Raw genomic sequence first — 18,391 nt, 5'->3', positions numbered from 1 at the left:
GTAAGCCAATTTATTGGCATAAACCAAACTTTCAGTAAACACTGGTCATGAGAATATTATTAGCCAATTCAATTAACTTCATGTATATGCTATAATAATCTCATCATTTTATGCAAGCCAACTTTTAACAATTTCATCTTCTCAAACACAATTGGGCGTTACAACATTCTTATCTAATGTAATTGAGACTCTAATCATACAGATATAACCCATAGGTATCATTCATCATTATTAAATCATAGAAACCTACACATAATGACCAGTTACTACCACATACCAAAAACATAAATACTACTAGAATCGGAAATAGGGAGAACTAGGGAGATGAATATTTGATTCATTGGAAACAACCCTAGTTTCGATTTTCTTGAACTAAAAAATGTTTGGAAAGCCTCTTGGGGAAATGAACCCTCGAGATAAAACCCATATCTTACTGTAGAATTGAATTTACGAAAATCACCCCGTACTTTGCACGAAAAATCTTGAAGAGTGCCTTGAAATCGCCTAAGGAGAATTGTTCACTGCTTTTCTTACGTTTGTTACTGTTTTTGAGTTGTAAGGTTTCTTACCTAGTTATACATAAGTCTAAGTCTTAGGAACTGAATATTGACTAATTCAACTTAGACTAATTAACTTAATTAAATAATCAATTATATAATTACCAAAACGCCCATCCTCAATTGACCAAAAATAGGAGAGCATTTGATTTAGCCAAATCTGAATATTTGCTAAGGTGTCTCGGCTTGACAATGAAGTTTTAATAAATTAATTAAGTTGATAATTTAATTAATTAAGTGACCTAGGGTAATTACTAAAGTACCCCTAAGTCACTAGGACCATGACCAACTTCTTTGGACCACCCTAGATTAGGTACAAGGATATTACTTTAGTTAGTTACCCGACTAGTGTCATCCGGTTAGATTTTACGATTTCGGATACACTAGTTAGTTTGTTTTAGTTAATCCTAGGTTAGTGAGTTAGGTAGGTAAGTTAGTTAGAGCCTAGTATTGGTTCAGAAGCTAGGCCCCACGTGGCTTTACCCGTACGCGGGCCTACCCCCTAACCTCCCTAATCAAATTCGGTTGGGCTTGGCGCATGGTCTCTTGGCGGTATATGTGCTTGCACATATGTTGCTGCGCACTTCTTGTTCAATTCATGGCCACTTCTTGGTCCAAAGATCATCACTTTTTCCTTGGACATTTCTTAATCTACATGATCATTTTAAATGATCATGTGCTATGATACCCAGGCTTGACCCTTGCATGCCTCGTACTTAATGTGTGTAAGTTGTGAAATCAAAAATTTTAGCTTAGGGTCTTCATAGTAGGTACAATTACTAAACAATCTTGGATTGGAGCATTTGAACATCAAAAGTATATTTTTAAGTTACTTGTTAATACATAGAAACTGGCTAACACCCTTAAGTCAATATTCTCTAACATTCCCAATATTACTCAATATTGGGCATTGGGATGCCTATGTACCCCAATACATATTCTTAAAAACTAATAGACTCTTCACTAGACAAGTACATTTTCTTGAATATTACAATTAAAATGTTATTTATTTTACATTTTATGAAATAATTCTAATAATTTTCAAAAATAATTATGAAATAATGATGTGGTATTAATATATCTGACGTGTTTATGAATTGTCAATTATATAGAAGAGAGTGAGCTACAAACATGGTTTGAGGGGCTTAAAATTCTCATTTTATTTGAATTTGAGGGTTCAGATGACAAATGGACAAGTAGAATGGTTCATAATACAAACTGATACAAGAATAAGGGTCCACCAGACCATTTCGCCTTAGATATAATTGCATAACTTAGAGTCAAAGTCAAATCCTAGAGAATAAGAATGATTTTGACCCAATTATTAGAGAAAATTAGATAAAAGGTGTCAAATATGTCTTGATTTGATTTTTGGTGAAAGATTGACCAAGAGTTGTTCAAATCCTCTTTAAAATGTAATTAAGTATATCTGGACCAAATTAACTTTTACAAAACTTTCTAATCTTTTATAAAATAAAAAAAAAACTCATTTTCAACTTTTATAATTCAATCCAAACCATTTAAAACAAAATAAAAAATTATTTTCTTCTTCTACTCCCAAAATTCTCTCTTTTCTCTTTTCTTCTTCTTATTCTTCCTTAAAAATTTGGAAATCCGACTATCTCCATTATCTTCATCTCCGACTATCTCCATTATTTTCCTCCTCATCTTCGTTCGTGACTATCTCCTCTTTTTGAACTGAAATTGTGTTCGACTTAAAATGGGAAAGTCATTTTTTTTGAAAGATTTTACAATTTTTGAACAATACTAAGTTTTTTCCTTGGATTAATGAACAATAAATCATTCTATAGAAGTAAAAATTGAATAATGATGTAATGATGCCTACCATCTGTTGTTTTCGAAAGAAAATCAACTAACCCAAAGAAACCCTAGTTTTGAGGAAATGTATATGTTTTGTTAACATTCAGTGAAAAATTATTTTTTGGTTTCTTTTGTTGTTCTTTTTGGGGACTTTTTGTTGATATGATTTTAGATATAGAGTATTGTTTAGTTGTCTAACATATATTTCATTTGTTGAAAGATGTATCGTATGTTGCCACATTTTAGTGATATGTTGGTGCATATTCCAACAAAATTTTCATATGTTGTAACATCTCACCTATGCATTAGGTCAAAAAATGGTCATTTGTTGAAACATAAGATTTATGTGTGGCAACTGAAATTTCATGTGTGGCAACAATAGGTATATCTATGACAACATAATGTTAATTTGTGGCGACAGACTATCCATATGTGGTAACATAATGTTATTCTTATTTTATAATGCATTGTAAACTCTCCATCTTTGTTTATTTACCTTGTAGATGATATGATACAAGAAGTTTCATCCTTGACAAAAACTCAATCTTTTATTGGTATTGCTTCCTCTTCTAACATCAAATGCTCTTTTAGAATGTGAGCAGCAACATTATTATTTTATTAGTCCAGTTAAAAAACTCACCGATATTTACAAGAAATGTCTTATAATATTGATGTCTAATGATCCAAGAAGATTTCACAACCTTTGAAGTGTAGGATGTTGAAAAAATCTATTTCTCAAACACTATTTATAGTTAGTGAGAAGAAAGAGAATGAGAAGAAGGAAAATGAAGAGAAGGAGAAGAAGGCAAAGTAGGAGAAGGAGAAGGAGAAGCATAAAGAAAAAGCAAAATCAAAAGCAAAAAAAGAAAGAGAAGAAAGTCGAAGTCATCAGTTGTGATGTGAAGCAACAATATCCATTTGAAGGTTTTAACATTGATGGCGAGGTTCCAACTGAACTAATGTCATCCTTCTCGCAATAGATAAACGAGGGTCTTTAGAAGTATCATGCAAAAAAGTAAGGTCGTTAAACCATTATTAGTATTTATTCTTGTGGTACACTAAATAATTATTTATAATGATTACATAATTGTAGAAGAGACAAGGACGATCACTACTTAGCCAATTTCTCGAAACATGAATTTGACCTACTTGATTTGCAGTTGCATTTCCAAAGAATAAGGACTCGTTCTACGTATTGTCTCAATCCAATAAGTGTTGGACTAATGAGGTAAATACATGCTTACTTTTAATTTTTGATTAATACATGAATGAATATATACAAATAAATAGATACAGAAATACACTTGTTTGATGCATTTCTGTAGTATGTGGATGTCATTTTTAATATTTGCATAAGAAGTCGAAGCAACAGAGTGATTCTAAATATCAATATACCACTACTAGTTGTTTTTTCAAAATATATATTAACAATTCTGTTATTGTTCCTTAATATGGGAATAAAACTGTTGGCACTATCAAAGGGTTTGGTAAACCTTGTGGACTGCCTTGGCACCTGATAGATTATGTCCATGTAAATGGTAATAGGGACTTCCATTGGATCTTGACAGTCGTTTCATTGAAAGAACGATGCATTAAAGTGTGTGATTCAATGTCCTCATCTAGGACTAATAGAAAATTGTCCTCTCAGATTCAAAAGATGTCTACAATTTTGCAAAAGTACTTTGACTAAAGAAGATTTTTTGAGCAAAAAGAGCAAACCATCTAGTCAGATTCTGAATGTTACAAAGGAAAAAACAAATCTCATTTATTCGAAGTCAGACATGATACTTGTATTCCCCAATAAGGAAGAAATAAACTCTAAGTATAGCATTATTTTTTGTTTTACGAATATTGAATATGATGTTATTGTATTTTCTAATTGATGATATACCATGCAGAGATTGTGAACTTTTTGTTGCTGCATACTCTGAGTTTCTGAGTGATGAACTAGATGTACCATCTTGTGGACTTAGTTCTAAAACTCTTCAGATGAAATATGTTTTACTCATAAGGAACTATGAGATTTTAAAGGCTCAAAATGACAATGTTAGTAACAATGAAGACCCATAAAGGCCTTGACCTAAAAAACCAAAGTTTGATGAAAATGTTGTGGTTATTGTCAATGATTAGATTGGTGGTTATGATTGTGAATTACTTTTTTGTTGATACGTTGTATAAACAATTGGTGAAGTGTTAATTTTTGCTGATAATATTAATATAAATGATTTTTATGATTATTTTTATTTTATTTGAACAAATGTCAATTAAGATAGAAATGACAAAATGTGGTGTGTGTGGCAACATATGTAACTTCTGTTGTAAGAAACACCACATAATTATTTGCATGTGCACCAACACAAAGGACACATGTGGCAACATATTTCACAGAAATAAAAAATGTGGTAACATATGCCAAAGAAAGGATATATGTGGCAATATTATACTATATAGCATATGTCACAGAAAGGAGGTATGTTCCCCAATAGAACGTATAGATGTGGTAACATATGTCACACTTTGAATTGTCAAAATTCTTTGAACAATTCAAACTCCTTTAAAATAATAGTCCCTTCATTTTCCCTCTCTCATTTCCTCTAGAAAACTCAATTCGTATTCCAAGTTTAATTTATTTCTACTAATTTCCATTTTCATTGCTCTTGTTTCCCTTTTTCTCCTCCTCTCATTCGATTAATCCTTCACATATCAAGGTTGTTGTTGCGATATTGTCTACAACATCAATGGTAATCTATTGCGATTCTATAGAAAGGTGTCATCATCCTTATCATTTATAGTTTATTGTTGATATCTTCTCAGGTGATATTTAATTAGGTTTTGAAATGCTTACATGTACTTGTTTGCCCTGTGTTTTGTCACTTTTTTGGTTGGATAGTTATTCTTTTTTGAAATATTTTCTTATTTCAAAAAGCTTCATTTCTAGTTATTGGATAAGGTTTAGGGAGAGTTTTGTGGTTTGTTTGTTGGTTCATTTGTGGCATTGTATCATATTTGTTGTTTGTGTTGTTGTATATTACATTGTGTATTTCAAAGAGCTAAGTTTCATTTGTAGGTTATGTGTGACATTCAAATATTTTATTTTTGTGGTTGCATTTAAAAATATAATGGCTCCTGTCAAAACAAAAATTAATACAACTGACACAATAAAGTTCAAGAAGAAGGCTAAGACTAAAATTCCTCGTAAGAAGAATGAAAATACCACTCTCTTGGAAGAACTTGTATCTGAAGCAGTTTCTTATTCTCAATTAGAAGAAGAATTTTCTCAAAAATAATATGAAAAAAGTGAAAAAAATAAAGTTGTCGATGATAGAGAAAGAGAAGAATAAGTTAAGGAAGGAGATAGAGGAAAAATAGAGAAGTAGTTGAGGAAGAATAGGGAAAACCAACAGAAGTAGAGGAAGAACAATTAAAAAAAATAGAAGTAGTTGAGGAAGAAGAAGGAAAAAACAGAGAAGTAGTTGAGGAACAAGAAGGAAAAAATAGAGAAGTTGTTGTGCATTAAGAAGAAGAAAAATGTGAGGATGATGATGGGATCAAAATTATCAATGCAAACAGTTTTCCATGTGCATCTGCAACCTAATGCTATTCGGTAGCACTATGAGGTCAGGCATGGGAAAACCTTTCAACACGTTCAAGTCCATCCTCAAGAGAAATAGTTTGGAGGATTTTTTTAGGGATAGTTGTTTTAGTCATTTTCTTAATTTATCCGAGCATAATAATGCATATTTTCATAAGAGATTTTGCAATAGTTTCAATGTTAATATGGCATCCCCCTTCTGAGGTCATGCCTAGATACATTGTCAAAAAAGAACCACGGAGAAGAAAGAAAGGAGTAAAAGAAGAAGCAAGACAACAGTCAAAGTCTACTGAGGAGCAGGACTTTATGTCCCTTGTTTACACAAGCTTCTAACATCCCGACTTAATATATTTTTTGGAACACGAGGATACACCAAGGAAGCATAATAACTCATTGTTCTTACTTTGGTTTACACATAAAATATTTTTGGTGAAAGGTCTCAACAATAACATACAACTTGAATGGGTGAATTTATGTCAGGATATTGAGGCTTTCAACAATTATCCTTGGTGTAATGAGAGCTTTTATTTAACTATAAATACTTCTTGAAACCTTCAGGAGCAAAGACCATAACCTATGTGGCTTTCCATGAGCTTTCATGATAAATGTAAATGTTCTTAATCTTTTATATTATATTTAATAATTCAACATTTGATTTGTAACATGTTTTTTTATATAGACTTCGACATTTGAAGTCATTCCTCATTTGACCCATCAAGTAATTGCAGAAGAACAAATCTCATCTCCAAGGATATTGATATGGTTGAAATAAAAAACAAAGAGTAACAAAGATTGGGGTAGTCCAGATCTTTATAACCCTTCTCGTGATGAAGTAAGTTATTATTATATTACACACAAAATGTGTTATAGATAACTCTTATGTTGCTAAAAATGATTCATCTATTGCAACATGTGACACAAATGTTGCTACAGATGCCCAAATGAGTCAACCTATCACACATTTGTAGCAAGGTATGACCCATGTATGAAAACATATCACCCATTTGTATCAACATATGACATATTTGTGGCAACCATTGATCCAAATATTCTTACGGATGACTTTATAATTTTAGGTTGTGCATCCATGGTTTGTCCCAACAGAAAATGAATTGCAAATGACATCTTATTCCTCTAAGGTTGGTTGAAACCTTATTTGATCCTTTTGTCGATAAAGTTAAAATTGAATTGGCTGGATCAATAACCATCAAAAGAGAGAGAGTGTTTTTAATGAATTAGTTATTTTGATGGTATTGATGCTGGTGCTGGACAAGACCAAGGGGCTACCTCTTGTAGAAGTTGTTGTGGATTTCTCTATGAGAACTGCAAGAAATAGGATGAAGATTCTATCACGTATCTTCAAACATTGATTCAAGCTGTCAATGAATTTAAAACAAGAGGGGGTGTAAGGGAATTATTATCAAAGAATATTTGGAATCCGTATAGTCCACAGGATAAGCGGAAAAAATTCTTTGTCAAGGCAATACAAAATTTGAAGAAGAAGATCTTTGGAGTATTGCCAAGGGCCGAATGCGAGGGAGTGCTAATGTAAACAATGTTGGATGTTAATAAGCGTGTGACTGTAGTTGATAAAGCCATGATGTTGGACCCGATGATATAGAAGGATTTGTGAGTACAATATGACATGCATACTTTTAGTGTAGATGATTTCAAGGACACGACAAGCATGAAAATTTGGTGGGAAGATTGAGTAATTTTTCTCTACTAGTACCTTCAATTTGTGATGCTCCTTTGTTTTATCCTTTGAATGATTAATCTTCTTTAGTATTTAATATTATTTTTAATTCAGTATATCGATGAAATCATTACCATCATTCGTGAGAAGCATATGACATACACATAGTACTATGATTCTAAAGATAGAATCCTCAATTTCAGCTTCTATACCAACTTCTAAAAAATATATGAGCAACTGAGCGATGAGGCAACAACAACATGACGCAAATAATTAATGAGTTTGAATGGGATGAAGATATGATTGACTATATCAAAGGAATTACACCATATCGTAGAGGCATGGATAAGATTGGTGCAAAAAGGATTTTGACAGTCATAAATCTGAACATAACTTATTTTGTGACTCTTGAGATCTTCTTGCATGAGGGTCACATAAATGTTTATGACTGTTAGGTGATGGGCATGGAACATGCCATGTTTTTTGCACATATACAACCTGTCTACGAGTTGCTGCCCAAACTGTTGCAGCAAAGTCGGGTAATGAGGCATTTGCTAGATAAGTTTCTTAACGAACCATTATAATTTAAAGGTCAAGCGAATCCCATGGTAAAAAAAGAAACCAACTCTCTGTGCGGGTCATATTCACTTGCATTCATTGAGATTTTGATTTTGAGGGTAGAAATTCAACCTGTGGCTACCCTATTGTGTGACAATACAGTTGCTCGAATGTAATGGGTTTGAGCTGATAGGATAGTAAATAGGAGATTACAACCTCCTTTGTAATTGAAGACAATGGTTTTATTTTATCTTATATTAAGAGCAAGAACATAATATGTGATGTTATGTTGAGAAAAAGATATGTGATATATGAAGCAACATATGGATCATGTGTAGCAACATATGCCTCAAATTGTCAAACATTTATACATAAGGTTGATATGTTTCAAAATTTGAGGTTCTTACCAACAATTGTCTCATTTATAACAACGTATGCCTCAAATCACTACACCATTTTAGGCCTACAGCAGCACAACTAATGTGCAGCCTAAACTAACAAAAGTGTGGACTTCGATAAAAGGTTACACTTTTGGACTTTCAGCAACACTTTTTACGAGGTGGCCTAAAGAAGCGTAACCTTTGACATTAGGCAACACTTTTTAAATGTTGCCATCTTTGGCAACACTTATAAAGCGTAGCCAAAGAGGTATAAAGGCACACTTTGTAGTTATACCTTAGCGACATTTATTTTTTATTATACTACACTTAAAAGCATTGCCTTTGCAGTGTGATTGGTTACACTTCAAAAGTGTTGCCTTTTATATGTCATCTAGAGCAACACTTATTAAGTGTAACATTATATTTCATCTAAAGAAACACTTATAGAGTGTAAATTTATATGTCATCTAGAGCAACACTTACAAAATTTTGCCTTTTATATGTCATCTAGAGAAACACTTATAAAGTGTAACTTTATATCTCATTTTGAGCAACACTTATAAAGTGTATCTTTATATCACATCTAGAGAGTGTGTGTGATGTCCTACAAAAATGCTTTTGAATTGCATATATTTAATATATAATCACATAATTACATATAAAAATGACCTAAAGCACAAAATTAACTAATAGTTAAATTGAAGCAATATATTTGAAATAAACTTCGAGAAACATGTCTTGTACAACCAAAACATAGATAGTGATTGCTTAAAGTTCTCTAACATCAATAAATTCCAAAAAACTAATTGAATTGAAACATATATGCCAATAGTCCAAAAACTCCTTATCATTCACTACAATAGATCGAGTTTAGTTTTGGCCACATGCAATTTCATTTCAATTATTGGTATTTTCCTGCACATTCAAAATAAATTTATATGTTAGTGAAATAAATGTGGAAGTGTATATTTGCAGAATATTCACTGTAAGCCAACCAATCCAAATCAACATATATATATGTGTGTGTGTGTGTGTGTGTGTGTGTGTGTGTTTGTGTGTGAGTGTGTGTGTGTGTGTGTGTGTGTGTGTGTGAGTGAGTGAGTGTGTGTGTGTGAGAGAGAGAGAGAGTGTGTGTGATAGTGTGTGCACGTGCGCCAACATTTATCAGCAAGTAAATTCGGGATTACTACATGTATTTTAAACACAAAGGCAAACAAGATTAAAGAAACCTGCAAATGGAAGAAACACAAAAAACAAAGGGAGTGATTTGTGATCATGTGAAAACCTTATAAGACTCCCAACCAGTGTCTCTGAGATGAGAAAACATAAAATTTTGATATTGAAAGGTTAATCAAGACTTTCAATTTTTCCTGAAAATCTAGGTGATCTAAAATAGTTGGAGGAGCTCTATGCTGGTAACACTGCCATTTGGCAACTGCCAGATTCTATTGGAAACTTGAGCAAACTCAAGATCCTTTCATTAATATATGTAGGGGAATTTGGCAAAAGAAAGTATTGAAAACCTACGGATGTACCCAAGGTTGAATGTGGTATCATTCACCAATTATAGTTTTGATCAACAATCTTATACAGAAGAGAGAAATGGTAGCTTAATTTCAGATGAAATTCTCAAGAAGAACAAAAACAAAGGGGAACAAGGCAAACATGATAAAAGAAACCTGTAAATGGCAGCACCACCAAACACAAAGGGAGACACCAGTTCACAATACCAACAACACCAAAAACATGAAAATAACCAGAGTTGATGAAGAATAGAAGAATCAAAAAAGAAAAGCTTGCAGGCCCATTTAATTTGTCACACTGAAGTTCAAACAATTAGTAGCTAATTAATATATTTCAGCACTATGCAAGAGTAGCTGAAATTTAGAATTAAAAATATAAGGATAGAAAAAATTATTCACATTCAAAATAAACAACAAGTTCCATACAGTTCTTAGGTTAGAAACTTTCCCTGCATTTCTGATATTTTGCCTCTACTTAATGGTTAAACCAACTTTGCCTATTACTCCTATAGAAGGGATGGGACTGGTACTCAAACTGGAACTAGTAAATATCAAATCCAACGTATCAACAACCTGCTTCGGAAAGATAACAACATATCTTATCAAACTAGTGGCTAGAACATTTATAAGATCATGAATTCTGGGTTACTACATGTATTGTAAACACAAAGAGCTCAAGAGACTAACTCTCCCAGTTATTGTTGTATTGGGCAGGAACTGGGAGCTTATAGCCCCATGGGTAGTCCTAGTGTTGTTGTTGTGTTAGAGGGAGCACAACTATTATATGCATATCTTATCATGAGTATAGAAATTCATTAAGGACCTTTTGGTTGGGGATAAATAAATAAAGACACTGTTATTCTTGTCATACTAAAGAATAAGGAGAAAGTAGCTTCAAACATGACAAAAGACAACGAATATATTAGGTTGAACGCTAGGTTAACAAAAGTCCCATAAAAGGAAACTATGTAGTAGCGTTCTTCTACAACACTTTGAGCTCTTCAGTGATGTTGCCATGGAAAGAACACAGAGCAAAATCAATAGTAAAAATGACTAAATAAGTTCATAGCATGGATTATTGCACCAACAACCTTGCAGAATCAACAGAGTAGAACACAAAGCAAAATCAACAAAAATTATCAAGTCTCTTTGAAAGATTCAGCTCAACATAGCATGGATAGACCAAAATATCCTAAGGAAACATTGCAGTAGCAACAAAATCATCACACAAGTATAACTACTAATTCTACAGTCCCTATATCTAATAATTTCATTGATCTTTCTATGCGGGATCAACCAACATAAAGAAGGAGCCGAAAAGCAAAATTTAATAAATTAGGATACAATGGAGACACAAATATAAAATAAGTCAACCACTGACAGCATGTTGGACATGAAAACACTCACACTGAACATATTCTAGAACAGATATCCCCTGCTACCACTCTCAACATCATATTCAAAAGAAAAAACAAGTTCCACATAGGTTTCAGGTTAATACTACAAGTCAGGGTCAAAAACATTCCCTACATTTCCAAGATTTTTCCTCAACTTAAATGTGGATGAACGAACTTTCCCTACTACTCCTATAGAAGGGCTTGGACTACTAAATATCAAATCCAAGGTATCAACAACTTGTTTCGGAGTGCTAACAAAATATCCTATCAAAGTAGTGGCTAGTGCTGAAAATGCAACACCTTCAACTGCTGGTAGGGTAGAGGAATGGACAAAGAGAGAGAGTGAGATCGGATCGCATTGCAGGCTACTGCTGAGTATTTCACTACATACCAATTGGGAACGAAATGTTGAATAAATTAAAGTAAATATTGGTGGTTATTGCTACAAAATCACATCACTCAACATGTTAAAGAAACTATTGACTATGTGACCAATATCTCGTGCTAAACAACACTACATCAAGAGTTAGTTTTAGAATAATCATAAAATTTTAATACAGTACTAAGAAAGTTGCAAAACTACTTAGTCATCAAAGTATTCAATCTGATCAAATTTCATGGTCGATTTTTTCCTACACCCAAAATCTATGGCCAAATGCTACTAAATTGCATTTGAAGGTGAAAGTCATTTGTATTTCAATATTAATTTATACTAATTATTGGAAGCGAAAACTTGGTAAAGGGACTTACAAGGACACTATAACCTGTAACATTGCGAAGTGAGGTAGCAATAGAAGCACTAGAAAGTAAAAGTTCACCCAGGTGACCTAACATAAGCATTAGCGAAAAATTTAAAAGATAATGTGATACTATTACCACAAATATAGGCAAAGTGATTCGACTCACCTCATAGCAGTACCTACACTCAACCCCATAGCACCCCAAAAACTTTTTTCCTAAACCACTTCAATCTTTTCTTAAATATTGCAACTTGTAGGTCAATCCACATTTAAAATTCTATGTAGTAAAACAATAGGGGAAAAAAGTACACAACTATAACCCAAAATCACTAGAGTCCTCCTTCAACACAATAAGACACTCATATAACTAAAACAAAGTACAGACTCAATTTTCAAAGATTCAAGATAGTAAAATTATTTCAAAATTTATTTACCAAAAAAACCAACTCAAATAGAAGAAAAACAATATTCCTACTATTAACAGAGAATCATAAATATAGAATACCTTTTGAAGAACCAAATCATGATATAACCCCAACGAATATGAAAAATTTGTGCCTCTTACAGCTTGTGTGCTACTTCCATCAATAGGTGAAACAAGGTTAGATCCAACACACCTTGGTATATCTTGAAAATTCAATCTAGGTTTGTGTTGCAACAATTGAGTGAATAAGTGTCGGATTTCTTCCCTCAAATCTTCTTTATAGAAGTGATTTCATTGGCATGCTTTTGTTTTAGATTATTAATTTTCTCATTTCTTCAAAGGGCTTGTTGTCACTTCCCAAAATGCATCATCAGTTTTTTCCCCAAAATTTTTGTGTTTCTGAAGTTCATTCTGTTGAATAAATTTGGCATCCACGCTGAATTGTAAGTACTATTTTATTTCCAGTCCTTTGATAGTGCTCAAGAACTTAAAAAATATGACAAATTTTCCTAGCAAACAATTCAGTGATATGAACAAAGATTTGATATCTCATCACACTTGCACAAGAAAAAGAAGAAGAAGACACACTTGATAAAGTTCAACGAAGTCAAAATCCCAAAAATATATAAATTTTTAGTCTGAATCAAATTCACTAATAATCCTTTGTAAAAAAATTACTATAGAAACTTGGGTATCATCCTGAGTTTCCTTTCCCATCTTGGTGCGAGTTGCGATAAACATTTCAAGCTTTGATGGTTCTTCGTTGTTGCCTTTGGCTGCAGGCTAAATATTATATCAAAAGAAATTAAAAACATCAGTATGTTCTAATAAAGTACAAAAAATGAAATTCAAATTTTGAAGAAATGTCAGCTCAGTATTACCAATGTCACACGTACTCTAGCAAAATTAATAGGTCTCATTCGATGCCTCCACTTTTATTTTTTGCTGTTTTTAGAATTCACCTAGCATTTGACATATTATTAAATAAAAATCTATAATTTAATTGATTAAAAAATTATATATATCATAAATAATATGCTGATGAGTAGAAATGCACTATTTTAGCCTTACATGAACAGTTGGGTGTTTCCAATACTCGATCAACTGGCGGAATTGATTCTCTGGAATGCCATTAGGATGTTTTCCTAGCATCTCCTCAAGGATACTGTTTTTATCAAAAAAGTTCTTTTTAATTTTTTTTGTCAACTCAAAGCATCACGAAGACGAGTCATCACCCACTTCCTTACTTCTACTAGAACTAGAAATTTGGACTAACTGAAATAAAATATATTTAGCTTCAGGATGTAAAAACAAATAATAAAATATCCAATCTCAAGAGTGATTGTTCGTACATTGATATATTCCCACACATGCACTTTTTAGTATCCTTTGGCATCACATGCCATTTAGTGTACATAAAGCTGATGAATCTAGGTTTCCTTACAATGGTTCATATAAAGTTGCTTAATTGTGACTCTATCTTATTAGTTGGTCCCACTTCTTGTCCTTTATCAAATGTCACCTCCTTTCTTTCTTGCAAATTTCTTGCATCAATATCTTTACATATTTGTTTGTCCTCAAACATTTTTTGGCTTCTATTTTTCTAGATTGATGTAACAAATAGGAAATAAGATATTTCTTTTATAACGAGTACTAAATCTTACAAGATTTAAGATATACCTTTTGGATAACAATAAAAGTTAATTTCCTCTTCAACGTCACATTCATCTCCACCAAGTTATTCTTGATCCACAAGATCATCCAATCCTTTGTTGTGTTCATTAATAATAGGAGTATGCATAAATTTGACATCAGCTGTTGTTTGGTTATCACGTTTTGTTTCATCATCTAGGAGTATCACTTGATTTTTTAGAAATGATCAAGAGTACTAGCTGGCATGGCCGGCTTCCGATTTACCTGCTTGCATTTGGTAGATCAAGAATATCATGTTCATTACGTACCACTTCATTACCTAGTTGTTACTTATCCTTAAACTGACCAATACTTCTGGCTGGTCGAACTGACTTTCTCTTCACCTGTTTGAAGTTTAGTAGATCCTCATTATCATGTTTTATTTCCTTGATTTACGTATTGTTGTTCCAGACACATGTACTGAAGCATGAAAACCATTCTTGAATGACATTTGAAACCTAGAGTTCATAGGAAGTTTAATTCCTTTATCTCAAAAGGACTTTTCAGATTGAAATAACCTTTGTTTAGTTTGTCCTTTCCCTGCTATCATATGTGAGGTTGTAAGGTCTTCCCTTGAAGATGATTGAATTACTGATTTGTGCCCAAGTAATTTACTATTTTCTTGTTGTGGAATGAAATGCTCAGTTCGCCGGTCCGAGGCATGTCAACAATCGTGGAAGGCCCAGGATGGTCAGTATAACATCTTTTTAGGCCTTTGCAGGGGAATCCACTTCTAAGATGGAGAGAATCCTGGGATGCATATGCTCTTTTTAGGATTTTTTCTTTTATGTGGTGTTGGTGCCTTCTCTTTCTAAGCTCTATCATTGCCTTCATTTGCAAGTTGTTCTCTTTTAATCTTGAATTTATTGGCCAATTCAACACTTGATCGCTATTACATATCAACATCCAAATTCTTCAATGGATTTTGAGCTTTGTTTATATTCGAACCTTTTTTCTTTAGTATTGTTGATTGATTCATTCTTCTCGCTTTGTTTTAATCTCTTTGATTTCTTTCCCTTTAGTAAGTAAACCAACAAAATAAAGGTTCTTTAAGTGAAAGAAGTAAAAGCAATATAATTCTGAAATAAGGTTGACAGATGGATAGCTTATTATAGCATATTAGCAGCTGAATTTCCAAAAATCCAATACCATATAATATTAGAGTAGCTGAGTTTCCAGAACTTTCGGCACTATAAACTTAGTCTACAACCTATACAAACACAATATCCCTGGAGCCACAAGTAAACTGATCCTATAACCTATATAACCATTCCTGATCCTCTTAGGTCATTATTGAGATTCAAAAAGTGTAAGCAAAGACTATTAAGTCATTACTTCCCTTCATTTAGAAAAATCCTCTTTAGTGATTTACAACATTTCTGAAGATGATAAATTCGTAGCCTTAGATGGATGCAGAGGATTAGGAAAACGACACTAATAACCAAATCAGTAAAATAATCATTGTTAAAGGCTTCTGATGGCCCCTCTCTATATTAAAAATGCAGAATAGTATCTTAGGGTGAATGTTGGTTGAAGAAGTTCAGCTGAAGCATATTTCTATCATATTAGAAGTATCATTATAAGGGTTGGTATCAACATATGTGTTTTATGTCAATAGATTAAAGATTAAGGATAATTTTGACTTTTGACATTTCGCTAACAGTATAATTAACTTCTTTCATTTTTCACTTATGTGTCATTTTTGTTCTGTTGCCAAGTGCCTCCTTTGAGTTGGTATGTTAAATCCTTAAGTTCTTGTAGGTTAATTATCTTAGAGGTGCAACATGAACCAACATGTCAAGAATAACATACCGTGTGGTAATCATCTGTTGATATAACCTTGGAAAGAATCTAGGTTCTTGTTGCTAAAAACTGTAACATTCTAAAATTCATCCTGTGTTAAAATTTGTTATTTGCAAATGGAGTCGTGCTTCACTTCACTATTTGTAAATATAATGCATATTGTGTACATCTGCGCTCAATCATAACACAAAGAAACTGATAATCAACTAGAAGTACATGTTCCTCAATAAAATAATAATCACATAAGAAGCCAACGTAAATCATATCAACTTAGATATTGTGAAACAACCAAACAATCTCATTCTTGTGCACAGTATTCCACCATCTCATCACCATGTATTTAAAAGAGGAATATAATCCTTTCGAATACCCAGGGAAACAACAAAGAGCCCCATACCTTTCTTGCAAAACTTCCACAGTTGGAAATGTGTTCAATAGTGTGAAGTTCAGGGGAATTACAACAAAAACATTATGTAGATTCAACTCCAAAACTGGACAACTTCTCATTACTTAAATTACTTAAAAGTAAATAGTTTTACCTCTCTTGGAGCGACGAACTCAAGACAGCGATAAAACCAGAAGCCACTTCAACCTACAGATCTCACTGTTTTGCTTCTAATGCCTACAACCTGCTAATAAAAGGAAACAAATAAGTATATAAATAACAAATAGCCAAATAAAAAAATAATTAGCTAGAAGTACATATTCTTCAATAAAATAATAATCAGATAAGAAGCCAACACAAATTACTTAACAAAATAACAATTGGGCACATGAAAAAAACCAACAAATTACTTAAACATTATAGCAATCTAATCTTGAATTCCACATATTAGATATCTTATGTGTTTGTAGCAAAACAACAACTATATTACAAAAACAATAAATGATCACTATATAATCATCACAACAATAATGAAACTCGTGGTGTGTAATCTTCAAACTCTTCTTCAGTCTCGGCTTCAAACTCATCCTCATACTCATTTTCAAACTGTCTTCAGACATATCTTAATACTCATTTCAGACTCATCTCCAAACTCATTGGTAGACTCATCTCCAAACTTCTCTTTATACTCGACATCAAGTTTTTGAGTGAAAAATTCCTTTGAAGGAACATTAATAATTGTTTCTGGTACATCAGTCCTTGTTAAAAGTACTTCACAATTATCTTTTAGTATAGATGGTGCCATTAAATGTTCAGATGACTTGTTTTCATAACTTTCTGGGAGATTATATTCAACCTCATCACCCATGTTAACAAGTCTCTTGGAACAATATTCATAACATAATGATTATCTTGATCATATGGATCTTGCACATAAAAGCATTGGTGTACTTGAGATGCAAGCACAAAAGGCTCTTCTTGAGAGCATATCTTGTTAAAATAGACATAAGTAAGGCCACAAGAATCATTTTCAACCTTAAATCAATCACAATCAAATAGAAAAACCTTAAAATGACCGTAATAGTCTAATTCAACAATGTCAACTATTTTGCCATAATAAGTAAAATCTGCAGCAATCAAATTTTTATCCTTTGAGCTGGAAAAGCTTGTAGTTGAGGAAATTAGTATAACACCACTATTTTGTGTTTTACGCCTTGCATCACGCTGCCTAACATGGAATCTATATCAACTAATGAGATACCAAAAATATCTCTTTGCAACAGAATTTTGTACTGTACACAATTGTTTAATCAAATCAGGCACATTCTCTTGGAAAGCACGAGTTTAAGACCATTGAGAGAAGTTTTGACAATGATTCTTGGCTTTTCTTCATTTATATTTCCATGGCTGATTATTAACTTCTTGCTCATGATCTCTATACAACATATACTTTTTTTGTTAAAATAATAATCAAGATAAGTTAAAAATTAATTATATAAAAAGAATATTATATTCAAATTAAGGTACCTAATATATTCTTGAACATAGTCACAATTTCCCAATAAGTATGCATGTGCCATACTTAACGACTTGTCATCTTAAATGATTGGATTAATTTTCTTTTCTCCTAAAGGAACATCTATGTTAGAAAACAAACTCACAGTTTCTGCATCACTTAGGTCACATTCATCATTGTTTAACGTTCTTCTGCTAAATCAGGTATGCACACCCCGATGCAAATATTTGGACAATAAGTTCATGCAATCTATTCCAAATGTCTCTGCTATGCAACCTGCTGGGAAACGCCTATTGCGAATGTATGA

This window comes from Solanum lycopersicum, chromosome 1 (assembly GCF_036512215.1).
Source record: "Solanum lycopersicum chromosome 1, SLM_r2.1".
Lineage (NCBI taxonomy): Eukaryota > Viridiplantae > Streptophyta > Magnoliopsida > Solanales > Solanaceae > Solanum > Solanum lycopersicum.
The sequence above is the reverse complement of the archived record's forward strand: the minus strand, read 5'-3'. Positions refer to the sequence as shown.